The sequence below is a fragment of the Dasypus novemcinctus genome, chromosome 16, assembly GCF_030445035.2.
Source record: "Dasypus novemcinctus isolate mDasNov1 chromosome 16, mDasNov1.1.hap2, whole genome shotgun sequence".
NCBI lineage: Eukaryota > Metazoa > Chordata > Mammalia > Cingulata > Dasypodidae > Dasypus > Dasypus novemcinctus.
In genome coordinates this window covers 84,667,863-84,690,255 of record NC_080688.1, presented here as the reverse complement: position 1 = coordinate 84,690,255, position 22,393 = coordinate 84,667,863, and the positions used below count along the sequence as shown (strand labels likewise).

General features: G+C 37.2%; 1 non-coding gene across 1 annotated transcript; it reads right to left on the bottom strand.

Annotated features, from left to right (window-relative positions):
* Window positions 1-5,247: 5,247 nt before the first annotated feature.
* Window positions 5,248-5,354, bottom strand: LOC131273730 (U6 spliceosomal RNA). The gene has a single exon (XR_009181006.1). It is a non-coding gene; the product is annotated as a U6 spliceosomal RNA (small nuclear RNA).
* Between the last annotated feature and the right edge of the window lie 17,039 nt (window positions 5,355-22,393).

Genomic DNA, 22,393 nt, shown 5'->3' with positions numbered 1-22,393 from the left:
TGGTACCCTTATCACTTTCCATTATAAAACTTTTCCTTTTCCCAAACAGAAACCCTACACCCATTAGGCATCAATTCCTCATTTCCCCTGCTCCCCACCCCTCACAACCTGTATTCTAATTTCAGTCTCTATGTGCTTGCATGTCTGCCCATATGTCTTGTAGTTACCATTTGGCTAAAATTTAGCATCCTAAATCTTTAACAATCTCATGTTTTGATACCAACTTAATTTCAATAATGCACACAAACTATGTTCCTATAACTTTCCATTCCCCCACCTTTATGCAGTTCTCACAAATTACATGTTTATACACTGTGAGTATCAAACCACTGATTTATCATTTTACTTTATGCATTCACATTTGGAGTTACAGACCAAAAAACACACTACTCTGCCCTCTCTGGAACTGGGACTGAGGATTCTTGCTTGGGAACACAGGCTGAAGGTGCCAAGCCAGTGGAAGTCTATTGCTTTTAAGTAGCCTTTTCCTTGGTTAGGCTCACCCAGCTAACTGCAATCTTTAAATTGTTTCCTGGAGCTTTCAGAAAGATGTTTCTGCCAGTTCTCGCAGGTTGTTCCAAGCTCCTTTGGGTTGCTGGAACCCTGAAGCATCTACCTCTCCCATCTTGATGAGAGAGGACTCCTAGCTTCTTTTTTTTTAACCTGACTTAAAATCACTTTAACTATACTGTTTTGACTGTTGTACACCATTTGCTTTCCACAAATTAGCTGTATAAGTTTAGAAATTTGATTTACTTTCATTGCATGAATGGGTATTCTTTTTTTTTTTTTTATGTTGCATTTCTGATTCCTAACATAAACACCAGTATTCACCTTGGTCAATAGCTTTCCTATTTTTATTCTTAAATTAATCCTCATTTTGATAAAGGCACTATTGCATTTTATGCATGTGTATATTTGTACTGTTTCTTGTTGACTGCGATTTTCGTGGGAAGGTAAATTTCTGTTTGTAAACAAACTAATAGCAAATCCCTCAAACAGAACATTTAATAGCAATTAAAAAATAAAACAAGGAAAGCACTTGCTGCAGAGTTTTCTGTTTTATAGTTGTACAATCACTTGTCATAGTGGTTAAAATAATTTTGGGTGATGATGGAGCAAACAGTGAAACTGGTGTGCTCATACATGGTTGGTGATAATGAAAATGGATAAGGCACTTTTTGGAAAGGATCTTTAAAATTTATTTTTAAATGCAAAATAGCTTTATGTATTTGATTTAGTAATTTTATTTCTTAGACAAAATCTTTTTAGTAAAATAAAATACATGAAACTGTAATCTGCATAAATACATTAGTGTGATACAAGGACTTCTTTCAAACTTTACATTGTGTTCCATTCATCCCTATTTTCCCCCATCCTTATGAATTTCCTAAAGAGGAAAACCTCTGATATTCATTAAGGATAAAATAGACCTTTTAATAAAAGTTAAATAAATAGTCATGGGGGAAGAAGGGCCATGTGTGTGGAAAGAAGTAAAGATTTTGTAAATTGGAAAGTAAAATTAGACAGGAAGTTGCTGCTGTTAATTGTAAATAGTGGTTTTATTGTTTGTTTTTTCACAAAATAAATAAAATAGTACTTTAGGTAGGTTCTGTTATCCCCTTTTCACAAGTGGGAAACTATGGTAAGGCACAGATATGGGAGTACCTTGCCAATATCTAGTAAGGTCGTGGGGATACAATAGGATCCACCCAGTTTGGTCCCAAGGGCCTTGTTCCTAAAGGCTATATTTAACTAATAACTTCTCTTTTGACCCTTTTATGGGCTTTTCTGTGGATGTGATTATCTCCTGCCTGCGAGTTTTTCTCCTCACCTTTGGTAGACCAAATAAGATGAGGTAGATACTTTTGGAAATGCACATAAGAGGTAGTCAGCTTAGGTCAATTCTCATCTCTGCCCAACAAGAGAAGAGCTTTTCCTTCAAACATTGGGATTGTTGAGATCCAGAAAATCATATCAGATCAGACTGAAGTGCCAGGTAAATTCTGTCATGGAGGAAGAGAGCTATGAATAGGTGAATTTTTATACAATCATTGTGAGGTATGAGGGGCATTCATTAGCAAATGATGTTTTTAAATTGTGCAAAAACATGGAAAATTTCTATGATAAGTTTTGTGAATCATTACTTATATGTGAAAGCAAGAGTTTTAAGTACAATATTTTCAAATACTTATGAAATACCTAAGGTGTGTTGTGAAGAAAGAGAGAAGTTGGCTGTGTGCAGTATTGAATGTCAGGACTTGAGAAACTGAGAAAGAAGATTTATTATGACTGGCTGGACTCAGCAGACTCCTGTCCTAATAAAAGCTGAGACCTGAATAGGATTTTTGGATTCCTTTTATACAGAGGATGTAGGAGCAAGTGGGGAGTCAAATGGTGCTAATATGTAAAAGGACTTTTTGTTAGTTTCTTAGAGTTTCAAGTGTTTTATCTAAGTATTAGATAGGTTTTGAATTAACACATACTGTCCAGGTAAGCTTGAATTAACATGTACCCTCCACATCCTAGGTAAGCTTGAATTAACACATTTAGCTTACACACACAGCCCAGGTTATTTATGAAGAAACACCTAGACGCCCCCCCCGCCCCCCCCAGCCCATATCATTCCGCTCTTTGATGCCAGCTTAACTTGTTAAGCTTTGGCATCACTATTGTTGGAGTTATGAGGTGGGCGGCTGTTTGTTGTTTTGATTATCCCACCTATTAATTTCCCAGTGAGAGTTTAAAAATAAAGTTTTTGGGTAATATCTAGGGCTTTTTCCTGTTCTCAGAAGAAGTTTTTGTTCTGGAAAGCAAAATCTTGGGGGTGGGGGTTTTTCAGTAGCCATCTTGGGGGTTACTGATGTTCATGTGGACTTTTTACCAGGTTCCAGATCCATCTATTAATTTCTTTTTTTTTTTTTAATTTTTTTATTTTTTATTGACTTTGTAATAATATTACATTAAAAATATATATGTGAGGTCCCATTCAACCCCATCCCCCCACCCCCCCTCTCCCCCCCCCAACAACACTCGTTCCCATCATCATGACACATCCATTGGATTTTGTAAGTACATCTTTGGGCACCTCTGCACCTCATATACATTGGTTCACATCATAGCCCATACTCTCCTCCATTCCATCCAGTGGGCCCTGTGAGGATTTACAATGTCCGGTGATTGCCTCTGAAGTACCATCCAGGGCAGCTCCATGTCCCAAAGACGCCTCCACCTCTCATCTCTTCCTACCTTTCCCCATACCCTTCGTCCACTATGTCCACTTTTCCCATTCCAATGCCACCTCTTCTATGTGGACATTGGATTGGTTGTGTCCATTGCACCTCTATGTCAAGAGGAGGGTCAGATTCCACCTGGATGCTGGATGCAATCCTCCTATTTTCAGTTGTAATCACTCTAGGCTCCATGGTGTGGTGGTTGTCCTTCTTCAACTCCATCTTAGCTGAGTGTGGTAAGTCCAATAAATCAGATTGTAGGTGCTGGAGTCTGTTGAGGCTCAGGATCTGGCTATCACATTGTCAGTCCAGAGATTCAAATCCCCTAAATATATCTTAAACCCCAACATTAACTGCACCTCCAGCACATTAGCATGAAAGTCTTATGAAGGGAGATCCCATCTGAGTCCAGATTCATCACACATAAACACCATTTCCAAAGAGGGGCCATCTGCCCTGGTAGTTAACCCCATCGGCCATGACCATAACTCCCATGGGTCTCTTTAGCCCTCAAAGGAACCAATATCTGGGGGTTGTATCTGCTTTATCTGTCTCTCTGACTCTGCTCAGTTGTGCTTGAGGGCAAACCTTCTGCCAGCCTCCAGACTCTTTTTTAGAAACTCGTAGCCATATAAACTCATTTCTCCTTTCCATTTCCCCCTTACTTTAGGTCGAGACTGGCCACATTTGAGTAACATGAAGGCTGACAGGAGGAAATTCCCAGGCACAAAGTTGTTCTAGGCCTTGTTCTTATTTTGGGTTTATCAGCTCACAAGCATAGTCATTAGCATCAGGGGCTCACTGTTGAACCCACACTCCCTCCCGGTCCCCGCCGCTGTACCTGGGAGACTGTCGCTGCTCCCCTAGGGACCACGACAGAGCACCACTGGCCAGGAACCCAGTACCCCCCCTACTGTGTTTTTTAATTGTTGCCACTATGAGTATATCCAAACATTACCATGCACCCTGGACATATGTTCTGTACAGCTCCCTGTCAGCCATATATCACCTGTCATTGGTACCCCATACCAGTATTCCTCCATTGCCATTGTTGAAACACTCTGATCCAGAACTCCCCGAAATTTGAAGCCCAATATAATTTCATGGTCCCTTACTAGGGAATGGCATATAGCGATGAGCTTAAAGGATAGATGAAGAACTTGGATAAAGTTAGATAAAGAACTTAGATAAAGAATGTTGACTTGAAAAAATTCCACATCCTATCTTTTTCTTCCCCCCCCCCCCCTAATTATTCAGCTTTTCTTCACAGGAGTCCTAGACCACAGCAATGTATATATATAATATACAGCACTCCCACACATCCACCAGAAAACCTTTTCCCTTCCACAGTGATACTCTTACGCCCTATTCATATCATATTTACTTAAAGTGATGTACAGAGTCTGAGACATTAGCTTTCTAACAAGGTGACATCTGTGCTTACATTGTGGTGCATACTTTAGGATACACAGTTCTTTACATTTTTAGTTATCCTATGTTTTACATTATGGTTTACATTATCAGTCTGTCATCTCCTATATGTTATAGTGTAATATTACATGTTTTATATCCATCCTTGTGTACTCTCAAGAAACTCCTCTCTTACCCCCCATTTACTTTGGTTCCACACATTTAACGTCCATTTTCCCTTCCACCTTGGTGTCCTCAGTGATAGCCAACCTCCGTTTCCTGAGGAGCCACTTCCAGAGATAGATGGAATAGTGTTCAGGTCCTAACTTACTCAACTGCCCCAATGCCCTGGGAGCCACCCTTTCTCTCGAGGGATACAGTTCCCTCTATTTGATGGCATTAGTCCTCCCCAGGATGTGGGTCCACCCCCACTCTCACTACTTGGGTTTCTACCCCATGGTGTCACCCACTCTGGCAGAATGAGCATTTAGACATTCCCCAGGAGTCCGTCCTGCATCAGACCCTCCCCTCCGAGCATTCTAAACAGGTAACCCTCTTTATTATATTTTGATATGATTTTCTCAGCATTTTACTCTCCACCAACAAAAATATGGAACGCTTCACGAATTTGCGTGTCATCCTTGCGCAGGGGCCATGCTAATCTTCTCTGTATCGTTCCAATTTTAGTATATGTGCTGCCGAAGCGAGCACTATTAATTTCTTATTTTATTGCCTTGCCTTATTTTTCCTTTAGAGAGTTTATACCGTTAATCTTAAAGGGGTGCTCAAGGGAGATGATCTTTTTTTCTGTAGCTACTTCCTGCTGGCCAGGGACTAAAGTCCCTACCTGATAAGGTATAAAAACTCTCATTTTATTTCAACTGGAGGAAGATGGTTCTGGCCTTCTGTGTGAAGCTGGATGAAGTTTTCCCATGGCTAACCAGATGCCCATCTGAAAGAAACAAACTTAATTAGAATTTTGGGAATACATGGTTCGTTTAAGATGACACTGGATCACAGAAGTAGAAAAGGTTAGGTGCCTGCAAAGATGTTACCTTTCTAAAGTTAGTGGGGAACAGTATATAAATATATATATATTAAGTTATTTTATGCTGTTGGTTAACCCCAGAGAGAAATTGTAATAGACAACAGGATTAGGCATGAATCATTAATATTAGTTTTTATGGTAGAGGAGAGAAATGAGAAGAGGTATTTCTCTTTTCAGTTAAGCCAAAGGAGATGAAAAGAGGCAAGGTTTTTAAAGGCAAGCCTTGTTTGTTTGTTTTCTAGCAATAGGCATTTGGGCTAGAGTTAAAGGAAACAGTTGATTTTGACATAGACATTACTTAGCTTTGTTTTATGAAGACGCATTCTAGGTTGTCCCATGACTGGCACTCAGTTGTTTTGCCAGATGATTCTGGTGAACTGGCACTCTTGGGTAGCTGATTTTATTCAGGATTAGTACCCGACCCTGGATATTTCTTGAGCTTTAATAGCTATGGAAGTGATTAGAGCTACAGAGTAAAGTTTTTATATTTTGGCTTTAATTGAGTAAGTGCTGATAAATTTTTTGACTATTTTTACCAGGCTTAGTTTTTTTGAAAGTCCATTTGGTTAAGCTGGTTAAGGAATTTTTCTCCAGATGAGTGCTTTGGCGAAGTTCAGGAAGGACTTTTTATTGCATTGTTCCTGACAGGTAGATTTGAGAATTTTTAATATGCTACCCATCTTTTTTTAGGGTGAACTTCAAGTTAGCTGCCCTGGTTTGTTTACGCTGGGTACACTGTGGAACTTTAGGTACTAGTACAGGTGCTGGAATAAGGTGTTGGAGGGAAACCTGGGTTAAGAGTTTGACACACCCTTATTTGTACCTTGGGGATTTTTAGTAATTGAGCCTAATATTAATTAACCAACTACCTATAAGCCACTGGTGGCCCTGGGCTCAAGCACATCCTTCACCTAGTGTGGGGAGAAGGATATGAGAGGTTGCCCCTAAGTTAGTTTGGTGGCTTTTTAATTAAAAGTCTTGTTGGCCCCATTGCTCTCAGGCAAGGTGGCCACTTTTTATTTTATAGACATGTTTATTAACTATTTAGAAAACAAAGTTCTTTGGGACTTTTAACATGTTCAATTTTTTGTGTGTATTAGAAGCATTACCATAGTTATCAGACATATATTTAGAACAGGATATAGGTATAGTACTTAATACTAATTAATGTATTACTCAATGTATGAGTTTTTCTTGAGCTGCAATTAATAGCTTTAAGCTTCAGGTATGCAATACTATACAGGTTAGTTTTCCGTGGGAGCAAGCTATAGTGCCAATTGTGTTTAAGTTCTACTTGCAGTATTCTGGTATTTACTGCTTCACTTCATATGTTCTTCATAGAAGCTGTGCGCCATTGATTCTAGAGAGGAATTAGGGAGTAGATCTTATTGGCCTGGTGCATAGTGCTCTCTGGCACTATGAAATGGTGCCAGTTTGGAGACAATATCTATTGTGTTGGCTGCTGCAGGAGTTTGAAACTGCAAAGTAGTTTCCATCCACTTCAAGAGCACAACCAGAGATGTAGTAGATACTTTTATTGTTTTAGGGGTCAGTGACCAAACTAGCCAATAATTCACATGGAGAAGTACCCTGCATGTATTGGATACCTGGTTTGAATGCACAAGAGATTTTGACTATTTTGAAGTTTATCTCTTGATTTTAATATATTTTTAAACATTTTTAATGCAATGTGTTATATATTAAATTAACGTTTAGTATTTTGCTTTTTATTTTTATATTTTTACCATGAAGATGCTAATTACACAGGTATTTTATTTTAGTAGTAAGGGAAAAATTCTTTTTTTCTATTTTTAAAATGAAGACTGATGACTTCTAATGGAATCAAGGTGACTTTTTACTACCACCACTTGAATATGCACACTGAGGTGATTTTTAGATAGATTTTATTGTTACAAAGTTATTTTTTGCTATTAATACTAATTTAGATTTTTAATTAATATTGGCTTTTTAGAATTGGCCATTTGAATGCTTTAATTTGTAAGATGCTTTTACAAGTTTTTTATACTTAAACACAATTATATATACTGGTTAATTTGCCTTAGATTATAGTTGGCAAGCAAAGGATTTTACTTTAAACATTTAGGAGAGGGCAGATTTACATTTTTTTATTTACTTTTATTAAGCACAAATTTACAGCCTTTAGTATTTTAAAGATTTAATATGTACAGTGCCAACCTATTAACCTGGTATTTTACAAACCAAGAGACAACACTTAAACAAAATAAATTGAAATTGTTATTGTTTAAACAAAGAATGTTGTTGTGTGGTTTTTTTTCTATAAAACAAGTTTAACTGTAAAAAAATATTTGAAAGATTTTCCTGAAGGCTTTTTTTTTTTAGCTATTTTTTTTCAGACTAGGGATTTGCAGTTTCCCCCTTTTGTGGCTTTCTTAATTAATGGCTTATAACTAAAATGTTTTTAATACTATGATACAATCTTTTGTTTTAGAACCATAAACAGGGGCAAGGAGTGATCCTAGACTGGCAGTAATCATAAACAAAATAAAATTCAGTTTATGATTACTATCACAATAATTGAAGTTTAGGGGCAGGTGGAGTTAGTTATAAAATAACTATAATTAAAGGTAAATTTAAGTTATAATTACTATTACTATGCTAAGCACTAAATAAACTTGAAGTAGTCATAAACAAAAGTAAATTAGTTTAAGTTACTATTAAAATAGCTGAAATTTAAGCTACATTTACTCTGTTGTAATAATTTCAGTTATTAGTTTTTTTTATATAAAGGTACTTAAACAATGATTTTAATTCTTAGTTTCTAGAAAGTTTTTACTTAAAATTAATTTGGATACTTTTACTTACTAATTATGCAATTAAAATACTTTTATTAGTAACAATTCTGTGCAGTTTTTCCACCTTTTTCAGCAATTAAATAAATTTTACTCATGAGGTATGCATTAAATTTACTAGCAAGACAGTATTGGCTTTCAAAGATTCATTTCCAGATTACCTTTTATCATCATCCAACTTGTGACAGGTGAACTCTAAATTTGATTTTCTAGGCACAAGCAAACTGACAAAGTTAAATAGATTTTAAAGTTGAACACAAAATTAAGCACAGATTAAAACAAAAGAATTTTATTCCTTTAGTATTTTAAGGAGACCTTTGATTTTAATTGATGGCACATGAGGTTTTTCTTGGTGTTCTGATTCCAGGTATCAGATCAATGACCCTAAACTGACTGGGAGACCTGAGCAATGGCCCTAAATCAAAGTACCTGAGAAGTCTGTCCCAGGAGATATTCAGATGCTCTCTGAATGGATGGATGCACTGCATTCATTTTGGCTCTGCCTGGAGCCTTCCTACTTCATTTTCCCAGGTAGCTGGCTGTGGTCAGATAGGAATGCAGCTTGCAAAGGTGTGGACCTGCTGGGAGGGGTAAGCCCTCAGCTCTCCACAACTGCCATGCACCTCCCTAGGGGAGAGGGTGGGACAAGGCAATGGCAGGTAAGTCCTAGGACAAAGAATGACTGCTACAATGGCTTGAAGAAGTTTTGCAGGACCCAGCACTCTCCTGGGGGAATCTTTGTCTTGGCAGGGTCATGATTTAAGCCACTGTTCTATGACCCAGCCATCCTGACTGGGGCCAGATTTAACAAGCCTGGGCACATGGCATGGACACAGATGTGGATAATCCCCAAGCCCTGTCAGGGGAGGGGCTCCAGCTCAACCAAAGTTCACCATTTCACAAAATTTAATACTACTGTCCAGAGGCATGAAAACATACACTGGCGTTGAATAAACACAGACAGAAAACACAAAGCCCATCAATTTGACTCATAATTTTCATTTTTCTGGTATGGCCATTTTTGAGCTACAGCTTGTTAATAATTGCAACCTTAGGAAGGAGGAACTTCTAACACCAAACTTTTAACAGGACTTTTTGCCTACCCTTGCTGTTTACAAAACAAGCTCATTTGCAATACAGCACCAAAACAAAGACTCATTTCTGGCTAAACCTTTCCATTGTTTAACACATATTCAGACTAAGCTTTATTACAAAAGCCAACCCATTTTTCTGTAACCAAGATTTTCTAAATCCAGACCAGTTTTTCAGGATGCATTAAGACTTAAACACATCAATGCCCTTTTCCACTATAATCAAACCTTCACTATCTTAATAAAGGCAGAACCAGATGCTAACCCACAGTTAGCTAAACTTAAATATCAGGGTTTTTTTTTTCTTTCAGACCTGGAGAAGATGGCTTACCCCAGATTTTTTGGAGGTACTGGGGTCTTTTTTGGGAACTGATCAGGCTCCCCTTCTAATGTTTAAAGTTAGGTTTACCTGACACCATGCCCCCTGGGGGTGTCTTACCTGTTTGGTGTGTGGACTTTTTTTTGCTTCATTCTCAAGGTCTCTTTTGAACCCCCCAGTGCCTCTGGTTTTCCAGGATGGCTCTGGTGGAGTCCACAATCTTTTCCTGGACCAAGGGAGTACAGGGGTGCCCAGGGCTGGGGTTTGCCTGAGCCCTCCCAGCTTCCCCTGAGACATCTGGGAGGGGCAATCTACCACTGCTGTCTGTGGCCCTCTCAACGTGTCCTGGATGAGCCCCCAGATGTTGTGGAGAGAGAAGTCAGGTGTATGTGGTATTGAAGGCCAAGATGTGAGAAGCTGAGAAGGAAGATTTATTATGATTGGCTGGACTTAGTGAACTCCTGTCCTAACAAAAACCAAACCCCAAATAGGATTTTTGGGTACCTTTTATACAGAGGATGTAGGACTCAGTGGGGAGTCAAACTGTGCTTATATGCAAAAGGACTTTTTGTTAGTTTCTTAGAGTTTCAAGTATTTTATCTAAGTATTAGATAGGTTTTGAATTAACACATATTCTCCAGGTAAGCTTGAATATCCTCCACATTCCAAGTAGAGCTTGAATTAACACATTTAGCTTACACACACAGCCCAGGTTATTTATGAAGAAACATACAACCCCCCCTCCCTGCCGCCCCTGTCCCCCCAGCCCATATCAAGCATGCCAGATATTGTTCTTGGCTTTTGGGAGAAAAAGTTGAAAAAAGAAGGTGCATGTCATCTGGAAGCTTTAGGAAATAAACGGATGAATGAATAAATATATAAGATGATTTCAGAGGGGAACTGTATCATGAAAATAATAAAAGATGGTAAACCGAGATTTGATTAATGAGAAAGAATGAGTCACCTGAAAATCTTGGTAAATTAATCTTTAATTCAATAATAATTGGATGCTTACAAAGTTCCAGTACTTTGAAAAATTCTGGGGATATATAAACGATCAAGTTGCATTGGATCTCATGGAACTAATTTTCTTATGTGACATGCTGATGCAAAAACAAGTGTGTAACAACTAATTAAAAAAAAAAACCAAAAACTGAAAGCTGTAATACCAGCTAAGAAGCAGATAATTCAATATTTCCAAAGGTACTAGGATAGAGTTTCAATATTTAGATAGTTATTTTGATTTGAATTCCTTCCTTAATTAAACCAGCATTTACTAAACTCTTATTACATGCAGTACACAAGGACTGAAATCACTTAAAGAATTATGTGGGTAAAATAAATGATAAATAATTTTCTAAGCAACGTGCTAAATAATGTGGGGACAAAAAGATAACTCACAGTACCACGTTGCTTAGAACTTATTTAAGGTTAGAAATAAATGATCTTGCTCTATATGGCAAGGAAAAGTAGCTGGCAGCATTAAAATACAATGTGTATAAATATTAAATTGAACTTTATTGCATGCCAGAAATATAGAACAAAATTTAGTGCAGTATAAATGACCCATAAATGCTCATGCCTATATTTAGAAAATTCAAGTTTTTTAAACCTAAAACCCTGTCAGCCAATTTTAACTGAATTGACTTGAGATATTGCCAGCAAGATCCCCTGGATACATGAGCTCATTTGAAAAAAAAAAAAAAGAACAGATTACTCCAGGTTAAATCATAGGGCGATTTGCACAGGATATCAGATTAAAACCTTTTTAAATTTATATTTATATTTGAAAAATATTTATATTTATATTTATTTATATTTGAAAAATAAGGAAAGTAGACTTGCATGTTTTTTTTTCTCATTTTATGGGGACAGAGATCTATTATCTTCTCTTTCTGGTTTAAATAGCAGATTTATTGAACAAAAGCCTTATACGATGGCCTTGTGGAATTAGGTATTATATGAGGATTTTTTCTGACATGCATATTAACTAGACTGAATACCTGTCAGAGAAAAAAAGAGGCCATCACTGTCCATTTAACCAAGGGCTTTCAAAACCCGTCTTCATTCTTTGAGACCAATAATAAATATTCTGTATTAATTAACCTGAAGGAAATTCATAACTAAAGAGTAAAACTACAATTTATTTAAAAAAATAGGCATTTGTGGCATCCTTTATAAATAAAAGGAATTATATCACAACAGAACCGAAACATGCCTCATTTCGTGGTTTCAGAAAAATTCATAGATCACATCGTACTTTCTGAAACATCACCATAAATAATTTTTAATTATTGAAGTTTTGTTTGTTTACTTGCTTATTTATTTTGGATGGAATTTTAAGAGGCCAGTGCTGTGAAATCAGGAAAACAATCTATGGAAATAGGAACCTTTGAGACAGAAGTAACTCTGAAAATCTAAATCTCCTGGAATCTGCAGAAATCACAGGAAGGACTTTGAACATGTATAGAGAACAGAATATGTGTTTGAGTCAAATGCATCTAATTTTCAAGTTAAACTCTAACTGGCACTTGGATTATACATATATATATATATATATATATACACACACACACACACATAAATATGGGTTACATATATATATACTTCTTATATATATACATATATACTTCTTGAAAGTCCAATAAAAATGCAGATGTCTACGTAATGGTCTATCTCTCCCATTCAGCACTTTGTAATTAATTCTATAGTAATAATAAATATCATAGTGTATCTTAAGCACTAATGTATGTATTTTCCTCTCTGTTTTCTGGACTCTGCACACTTCATGCAAATAAGATGTACATGTTCTTCCTCTAGGACAGGGACTGCATGTATTCATTTCTGTATTCCCAGATTCTAACATGACATACTATACGATATTGATATATTATGATTTTTTATAATATGCATAATGATATTTATCTCCTATGTCATAGATAATCACTAAATGAAAAATAGATTGATGGGTAATGTATTTTTAACTATTGTAGGTTTGATGCTTGTATTCTTATAATTTGAACGATAATATACATATTATCTCAAAATACATTTTAAAAAGTTCACACACAAAAAAACTAACAGCAAAACAAAATCAAATTTACATATATATATTCTATTTTACTGCTCTGATGCAAAGAAGGATCAGCTATGTATAATCTTCAATGTTAATATGAGTTTATGCTCATAAAATATACAATTTTGCTAAGGGAATTTCATGAAAAACAATGATCTGAATCATTCAAGAACCTTTGATTAACTCCTAAATTAATCAACACTGATTTTTAAATAGCTAGAGATAAAATGAAAATGATGCAATTTGCATAAATGTCAATGTCTGCCCCTAGTAAATTGTATTTTTCTAGACTGAATTTTGAGAGAATAGCATTTTTACTACTAGTATTCAATTGACACTCTACCTCACACTATCTCAGATGATTTAAATATTTCATTTAAATAGCATGTTAGTTCTATGTGCTAAGTAGCATTATTACCATTAAAATCAAATATTTTCAGGAACATCAAACGATTTTCCCAAGATCTCTACTCTGATAAATGGCAGAGCAACAGTTCGATCCAGGCTCTGTTTGTCTACTCAGTCAGGAAACAGCTAAAATTTACCTGCTCCCAACAGCAAAACACAGACTAGCAAAGGCCAGAGCGGGAGCTTGTTTGTTCAGATTTGTTAGATCAAATAAAACTAACATCATCTGTTCTATTCATTACATTGGACACACTCTTGAAATTTATTGCCAATGAATGTCATCTCACATGATATTAGGAAAGAAAAACTATACTAAATAGAAAATGTTATCTTGTTAGGAAAAATTCTGAGACTGAAATGGGCAAAAATGGGTGTGCGCTCAGTGAATTGCTGGACTTTTTCTAGCTGACTTGAGCACTTATCTAATTCTATGAAGGTCTTTTGGGGACTGCTTTGCAACTGTAGGGATAGTAGTTAATTTTTGGAAGCCTGATGGGTGACCTAAATCATTCCCGTTCTTAAAATGCAGGTGTATTTAGTGTGCCAGAGATATGATTGACTTATTCTTGGTAGAAAATATGGTTCCAAACACAGTGTTTGGTTAGCATCTATTATCAGATTCATTTCAGCATTGCAGGTTGCTGAGATAGGTCTGTTCTTTGGATTCTCCTTTAAACTAATTATAACATTTTACCTGCTCCCACATTCTGGGTGACTTAACATATTTGATATGAAGTCATTTTATATTTGTTTTAAAGTTATGATTTTCCCCTTCTAAAAATCTTCCTTTAAAAATACTTAACGTTTTTTTCCTTAATACCTTGAAACTTATTGGCAAGCACCCTTTCCCTTCTACGGGAATGCTGTACATGCCCCCACCCAACCAACCCTTTGACCACCATCCACCAGGCACTCTCAGACTTCAGAAAATACTTTGTTGAGGGTCCTCGCCTTCAAAAGAGGTTTAGGAGCGCCCCCTTGTCACTCTGGACCTTGTTAATCTGTTATCATGCAGCTTTCCCTGTTCTCTTTTCTTCAGCAGTCTGTGGGCTTATTGGGATCATACATGATTACCCATCGTATCCCCAATATTTAAAACATGTCTTGGCACCCAGGAGTCAATTGATAAATACATCAAAATGGGTACCAGCTGCTGATATTCTTCAGTGGAAGAGTTGAAGTTGTCTCAGGTAATTACAAAATTAACCCTGAAGGATCTCTAGGAGAATGTAGCAATGTAATTTAAGGGACTCTATTGGGAAGCTTTCCTGAAATCAGTGTTATTCTACAACCACCACCAACATGCCTCCAGCAGCAGATCTCTTTGCAATGGTAACAATCATTCTTTGGAAAGCCAATTGACATCAACTTCAAAGAGAGTTTATTGCCTTGTGCAAACCAAGGAGAACGGAAGACCTATAGGTTATAAACCTGTCTCCCAGAACTGAAGAAACTTAGTGTTTTATAACATTCAAACAAATGCAGTCGGGCTCCTGATCCAGTTAGAGACAGCCTAATTACAGAACAGACTCTGACTGCTGACATGCTCAGTTCACTTAGTTTAAAGTTGGAGCTACGGTGCATATTAGGTGGACCTACTCTGAATACAACTGCTTTGGCTTAACAAGATAACTTAGAAATTTGGGGTGATCAGTCCTGGGCTGTCTCATTTTAATAAACAAGAGGCTACGTGCAAGGGCACTTCAGGACTGAAAATAAGATGAGAAACAACCGGAGAAAGTAACAGCGACCGGGAAAGGTCATGCAGTTTCAAAACAGCATCAGCCTTAAAAAAACAAGGCACCTGGGATGCAGTTCAGTGATTTACAACAGTTACAGGTCATTTTTAGGAAACCCACTAATGTTTCTGGATTCGTATTAAGACTGAACCTTCTACTAATATCTCAATATCTGTAAATTGGTGACATGATTTTCTTGGGACAGTAAGCCTTAGAGCAGTTTTTATCACATGATGATATTATGAAATGACATGGGTAAATGCATCTTCACACACATGCCACTTATGACCTTGTTCAAAGGCAGTAATCTATGCCTATTTTTTTCATATGTAAGATGAAGATTTTTATTTTATATTGTAAAGCCCCCCCCCTTTCATAACCATAAACATGATTTAAATGGAGAGGTAGATGGGCAAGGGGCTGGGCGGAACCCCTGGGGATGGGGAAGCCGCTGTTCCCAGCTGTTCCCGCTGCCTTCCTGGGGATGCCCCGTGTGGGAGTTGGTGACCCGAGGGTATCGGGAATGAAAGAAATGAAGAAAAAAGAAGGAGAGAGCTGGGACCAGGGGATCTGCGAGTAGACACTCATCAGACAACTTTATTGATTACAAGGGGCTCTTTTTTTTTTTTAATTGACTTTGTAATAATATTACATTAAAAATATATATGTGAGGTCCCATTCAACCCCACCCCCCCACCCCCCCTCTCCCCCCCCAACAACACTCGTTCCCATCATCATGACACATCCATTGGATTTGGTAAGTACATCTTTGGGCACCTCTGTACCTCATAGACAATGGTTCACATCATGGCCCATACTCTCCTCCATTCCATCCAGTGGGCCCTGTGAGGATTTACCATGTCCGGTGATTACCTCTGAAGCACCATCCAGGGCAGCTCCATGTCATACAAGGGGCTCTTTATATACCACAGTGTACGTGTCTACAAGCAGGACCACGACAGCCTACGTGCCAATAAGCACAGACCTAGTAGAAACATAGCTTACGAGACATTAAGGAGCAACTCGTATTAACTATCAACATTACCTATAGAAAAAATCTTATCTCAAGGTGCAAAGTCTAAGTGTTCTATACATTACAAAAGGTATGAGCTCATCTTTTCCTTCAGCCTTTAACAGCTTCTGCCCATTTGCTGGGAACTCCCAATTGCTGCATTCCTTAGGTTGCAAGCGTAGTCAGGGAGACAGCACGAACATGGAGACAGCACGTCTCTCCTTGAGAGGCCATTGTACCTCAGTTTCCAACAGCCCCGGGGCTCTTCTTTCGGGAGGGGGCTCCCCAGCCCTCCTCCCCGAGGTTTTCTGGCTGTGTCTGCTCTGGGGCTTGGAATCCCAAGCGCCCTTTGATTCTAGAATCCTTCCGAGACCCTTGGGTCCATTGGGCAGCTGCCCTGGTTCTCAGGTCTTGCCTCCCTGGTGGGAGAGGGAGATGGGAGGGGCCAGGAGAAGCTCGGGCCTAGGGTGAGGTGCAAACGGGGTGCAAACACGGGGCACTTGTCCTTGGGGTGATTCCGGGAGGCCCCGAGGGCCAGAGGCAGGGGTGGGCTGGGAGCTGCTTCTCCAGGGCCACCCCCATTGACCACGTGCCCACGTGGCCTCTGAAGAGCAGGCTGGCTTTGGACAGTCCTCCTGGTGCCCAGAGGAGATGCTTGGATCCCCTGGTTTTATGGTAACTCTTCCTCAAGGGGTAGTGGGGAAGATTAAGTGCATTGAACAGTATTAAAGGTTTGCAAGGTTGTTTTTTTTAAAAGATTATTTATTTATTTCTCTCCCCTCCCTCCATTGTCTGCTCTCTGTGTCTATTCGCTGTGTGTTCTTCTGTGTCTGCTTGTATTCTCATTAGGCGGCTCTGGGAACTGATCCTGGGACCTTCCTTAGTGGGAGAGAGGTGATCATTCTCTTGTGCCACCTCAGCTCCCTGGCCTGCTGCATCTCTCAGCACCTCTCCTCTGGCCAGCTCGCCCCACGGGCCTGCTTCCTTCACCAGGAGGCCCTAGGTATGGAACCCTGGACCTCCTATATGGTAGACAGGAGCTCAACTGCTTGAGCCACATCCGCTTCCCAGGTATACAAGGCTCCTGAAATGTGATAAACCTTCAGTAAGTGTTAAATATACCTGTGATTATTATTCATTGAAAGGAAAATCTATTACTGTAGAACATTTGCCAGTGAAGGCTTAATCAAATCCAAAAATATTGGGATCTTATATAATTTTGTGGAAGTAGATGCTAAAATACAAAGCTGTCTTGTGGCTCAGTAGCTTTCATGGTTTGAAATTAGTTGAGTTAATAAGTAATATAAGTTTCTAGATTGGTAATAAAAATGTTCCCTAAGGCGCATTCCTCAGGTTTTTATACAGTGAATTAATTTATTTAAAAAATAAATGTCTAAAAATATGGTTTGTGAATTCACATTTCTGCATTCAAAGTACAGCATCAAAGTGTTCAAACTCCAAGTTGAAAATTCTTGTCAACAGCTATATGCAGATTAATAAATTCTTAGTGTACAAAGCAGATTCAATTCTGAAAGGTAAATGTTAAATGGGGTTTCTGGCACTCTGTCATTAGCAAACCATGGAGCCACAACGCACTTGCATCACAAGAACAGACTATTTCTATTTATCAAACTGGAAGAATTATTTATTCCTAGAATTCTTATTTCAAGAATATTGAAAGATTTCTGCTGTTCTTTCTATTTACAGATTACTATAAGTGTAATGCAACTATCTGAAAAGTTGTTGAAGTAATGAAAGAATGTACTAAAGCATATAAGAAGAAAGATGTTTCTAAATGTTACTTTTTGAAAGGATTAATCTCCCATGAGTGATTTATTCTATTAAAGGAGTTTATTCAGAATCAGATAGCAGGTATTAAAGTGTTGTACTGACTGAGGGCCCTTTCTCTCACAGACTCTACCTTCCTTTATCAGATCATTAAACACTATCTTGCAAATATTCCATTCTTTTCTGCATTTCAGCATGTATGAGTAAAAATTGCATTCTCAAGAAATTCTTGCTCCATCTATCTTTTTTCCCAAGTGCTCTTTTGTCCTTCTGATCCTGGTCATATTGAAAGCCTAGAAATACATTGTTTTCTCAAATAAAATCACTTGTGTTTTTTCTACACCTGTGCAATGCCTGTTAACCAATAACAAATAATGCCCTTGGGGTTGAAATGTTGGTGCCCTTATTTTTCTTGGTCATCTGTTCATATGATTTCAAATATTAAAGGTACCAGGATGACTTTGATTTATATTTCCAAACCTGACCCCTGTCCTTTACAGCCCCATGAGTTTCACAGCCTGCTGGATGGTAAACATTACAAAAGACCAATTTTTTGCCTTTCTCACCCATATCTCCCTTCTTTTCAATCATTGTTAATAGAATTCTGAGAACCCCCCCAAACCACGACCTAAAAATCATCTTTCATTTCCCCCATCCTGTGTTCTTCATGTGAAATCAAGAACAAAAATGTGTTCTCTGTTCTCTCTAAATCCATCTTTCCTTCTCCTATCTTTTCACTACCCAACACAGGGGAAGCCATTTAAACACCTTCACACACAGCAACAATGTCTTTTTTTTTGGCGATATATTAATTATAAATACCAATATTTTACTCAGGTTACACTACCTGGCTTCCTCAAATTGCTCCACTAGCTCCTTTTTACCTCCTTAAATGAAACTCTTTTATCAGTAGATTCAATAGCTTCGATTTATACCATTTGTACATGACATATTGAGACATTTTGTTCTAATTGGATAACCTCTATCTTTTTCCTCTCCTAGATGTTTCTTATTGAAGATGAATTATTTACTCAATTACTACTATGTTTAGGGTCTGCTCTTTCCAGGTACTGCGCTAAATAAGTATCAGGAATTTTGGATCAACGAGCTACACAGTGACCACTCATGGAATGTTTTTCTTAGAGTACAGAGAAGTGAGCAATTTTCACTCTGATAAACTTAGAAATAAAGATATGTACAAGATAGTACAGCAAAGGAATTAGTGGGTTGTGATGTGGAAAGGGTCTTGTAAATAAATATTAACTAAAGAAAAGGCTCTCCAGAAAGAATGAAACAAACAAGTGAGAGAGATGGGAAATAGAGCAGGGTATACTGAGAATAATGATTATTTCAGTAATGGTAAAATCAAATTTCTAAGGGGCAATCTTCTTTGGAATAAATATTTAGGAAAATTTTTTATTGGAATGAGTCTCAATTAATGAAAACTATTATTAATTATTCCTTTCTCCAGTATGTATATAGGTTATCAATTTTTCAATATGCATTCATAATATGAAGTGAATTTATTCCACTTAAGCATGTCTTTATAAAGGCCAATATTTATTTATGGGTTCATATATCCCCTTCATGATGATAAACTTTTTAGGGTGAAATTTTGTGCTTGGATTAGGTAGAGGGTTCCACCATAGCTATATTGGTTATCTGGATTCCTAAGGATTGGTCAGGCGGGCTAGGTCTAAGAAGATTAAAAGACAAAGCAACATTCCTGTGCTCATGCATTCCCTCCATATGGCACAGCCTTTATTCGTTCTTTAGGCCTAACTAACTCTTTTTTCCCCTTTAAATGTCAGCTCATTTATCACCTCCTGAAGGTATTTTTGAAGTTGCTTGCTCTGTCTGCTAAGTGCCCTTGCTCTGTAATCTAAGATGAATGTTTCCATAGCTGTATCACATTCTATATATAATATTTCTTTTCATACAGTATTATAAGATGCTTTAGGGTATTATCTTATCAATATTTTTATTATCAGAGCAAAACATAGGGCCTTGTTTACAACTGGCTCACTTCACCTGTAAACTTGCATAGTCCCCATATCTAATGTCTCTCCAGTCATGCATTCCATAAATAATATTAAATGCCTGTAAAATAACTCCATAGAAACGAAAGAAAACATGAATTAGTACAAATGGCTGTCAGAGAAAAGAAGAAGACAAGTAAGGAGATTGATGTTAAACAGGCTATCGCAGTATAGAGTGCTCCCCAAATTTGAAGATGAGAGCATCTCAGCAGGGTGATGCTTCTAGGGAGGGGTAAAGCTTGTTGCAGGTAGGTGCATTACAGGTGGCTTGCTCTGCAAGTAGTGAAAGTCTCCATTATTGGAACTGAAATGTTTTCCTCTGCAGTTAGTTTCAGAGGGGCAAACGGTTCTCATCTCAGCTACTCAATTATACAACAAAAAACGTGCAGTTGGGGGGTCCATGTCTGGCCTTATCAGCAGGTTCAGCCTAGGGGGGAGATATCTGGGGCCACAGGTAAAGAAGGGGTCATCCACAAGCCTGATGGGAGTCATGAGAAGAGTGGACCCACGTCTTATCTAAGTCACATGGGGCAGAATGCCCTTGGCAGTAAGCCACTTCCCAGAACACAAGAAGGTGGGGATTTCAGAGAATAACAGGTTCCAAGTGTCTGAATAGGTGTTGTTTTCTGAAAGCAAAGAACTCAGGTAAAGTTCAGCAACACCACAGTTTATAAAATCCCAGTGGAGATAGTCTCAGGTAGTTGTATTCAATGCTGTTAACTATCAGTCATTCTCACATATTTTCTTTTTTCTTCTTCAAAATTAAAGACTTTGTTAAATACCTTCACGATATTTTTCCTTCCAAAACATTTTTGACACATAAACACCTTTATTGGTCTTACTTCCATTGCTAACTTTGATTTTTTTTTTCCCCTCAGCATGATTCCAAATTACAGTAACATATCATTGCCTCCAACAGATGTGAGCTCATCTAGGGTCAGAAATGTGACTCCAAAAATGTGCTAATGCAATAGAATAAAAGATTGGTGCTTTGTTTAATGTCATTAAGTAAGCAAGATTTTTTTCTTGTGCTATATGGAAACTAGGGTAACTCTTCAGCTTTAAAAATCTTATGAAACAAATGATTGTATGTTTGATTTACACAGGCAACAAGAGAACCATGCACTCTAAAACTAAAGGAAAAAAAATGACTTGGATTTCATACTGGGATTTAGGCTTATGTAGTTTGTTAGTTGTGGGTCAAATTAATGGAATATTTCATTGATATTGCCCTGTCAGAATTCATAAGTATGCAATAATTTTGCACTGTTTACTGTTCTTGAATCTATATTAAAATAACAAAGGCCGAGTACTGGTGACACATGGTGCTATAATATTGATTGTTTATAGGCTTACTTTTACTTTATCATGTAACTCCAGGGATTCCTGCTTCCTTTGAAATGCATAAATGTTACCTATGGGGCACAGGGATTAACATGAAACAATAGCAAATTTCGGCTAAAGCTCTCTGTCCAATAAAGTGTGGCATTCCTAATCAGACTCAGTTTTGGTAGAGAAGAAACTGTCATTTTTTCTTCATGATAAGTTTGTGGTAAGATATTTATTGTAATCAATGTAAGATATTTTGATACTGTTGAGATTCATACCTATTAAGAAAGAATGAACAATGCATGTCTAAAAAGTTAGCATTTGTGAGATAAAGTACTGTTCTCATTTATATATCTTTTCAACATTACTACAAACCAACTATGGCACAGCAAAGTCTGTTAAAATACTGAATACTATTCTTCTTGCTGTAGAAATACGTATTAAAAGGATCAAAATATTGCAGACAAAGCGAAGGATATGTTTTTAGATTTTTTAAACTACCAAATTAAAAAATAGGTCAAGGTAAAGCAGTAATAACTCTAATCATCCTGATTGATGACAATTTTTCAAAATCTACACAGAAGAAATGGTCAATAAACAATGCTTTTGAAAATATAAGTTTTCTTCCATTGTGTCAAATGTAAAAGATTGTTCACTACAGAATGATTTGTAGATCTCTAAGAGTAGTAAAGAATCATTAAATTTCCATTACTATTCTATGTTTCTTAGTCTTTGTAAAACCGTTTTGTAAAATGATTGGTGATATTAAAAATAAAGTAATTATTTAAAAATAATGTCTCCTTGGAAAACTGTTCCATTAAAAGGGACCCTCAATAAACATAAAAATGACAAAAGAAAGATAATTTGTAAATTCAGAAATTAATTGCTGGTTAATTTTTATCATTTTCTTTGGTTGATGTTGCCATAACAAAAAAACTTAAAATCTAATAATATACAAAGTTATCCTTCTTGTTAAATATTCAAATCTAGACAAGCTGAGGTTCAACTGCACATTAATTTTATTTTGAGTCTAGGCTGATAGAAGACAATATTTGATGAGAGACATAAGG